Below are 938 nucleotides of genomic sequence, written 5' to 3'. Positions count from 1 at the left end.
GCCCGCCTCGGCCTCCCAGAGTGCTAGGATTACAGGCGTGAGCCACCGCGCCCGGCCACCTTTTCGATTTAGAGAATAAAATGAGAACATGATTTTGATAATTTCTCCACTGCTCCTGAATATTACAGATGTTTGTCTGTGTTATCTACATTAGACTAAGTAGTGGACAAGGAAAACACTGGGACATAATGGGTAGAAAGAATACTGCACAGAGAACATGAGTTTGTGTTCCAGTTTGTCATTCATAGATATAAGACCTTGGACAAGTCACCTCACTTCTCTGCACCCCTGTTTTGTGATCAGTAAAGAGGTTGGAATAAATGTTAAAAGTCTGAGCTATTCATAGATTGTAAGACTTAATATTGTTAGGATATCAATAGAGTCATCCCTTAGTATCTGTGGGGGTTGGTTCCCGAGAATACCAAAATCCATGGATGCTCAAATCCCTCATACAAAATGATGTAGTACTTGCATAAAACCTACACATATCCTCCCCTATACTTTATATCATCTCTAGATTACTTATAATACCTAATACAATGTAAATACTATGTAAATAGTTGTTATACTGTATTGTTTAGGGAATAATGACAAGAAAAAGAGTCTGTACAAGTTCAGTACAGATGCGACCATCCGTTTTTTAAAAAAATATTTTCAGTCTGTGGTTGGTTGTATCCATGGATGTGGAACTCATGGATATGAAGGACCAACTATACTCTCCAAATTGATTCAGTGCAATCCCTATTACAATCCAAGCTGGGTTTTGTTGCAGAAATTGAGAAGCTTATCCTAAAATTCATATGGAAATGCAAAGTACCTAGAATAGACAAAATAATCTTGAAAAAAGAACAAATATTGGAGGACATACACTTCCTGATTTCAAATCTTAATTCAAAACTACACTAATCATGACAGTATGGCAATAGCATAAGGACAGA

At 36.9% G+C, this 938-nt stretch overlaps 1 protein-coding gene across 1 annotated transcript in view; it reads right to left on the bottom strand.

Annotated features, from left to right (window-relative positions):
• HAT1 (histone acetyltransferase 1) overlaps positions 1 to 938 on the bottom strand; it is an 80,836-nt gene that overhangs the window by 8,183 nt on the left and 71,715 nt on the right. The window lies entirely within an intron of this gene.

The sequence above is a fragment of the Propithecus coquereli genome, unplaced genomic scaffold (genome assembly GCF_000956105.1).
Source record: "Propithecus coquereli isolate 6110/MARCELLA unplaced genomic scaffold, Pcoq_1.0 Scaffold34, whole genome shotgun sequence".
NCBI lineage: Eukaryota > Metazoa > Chordata > Mammalia > Primates > Indriidae > Propithecus > Propithecus coquereli.
Note: the sequence above shows the minus strand (reverse complement) of the source record. Positions and strands in the feature narration are given on the sequence as shown.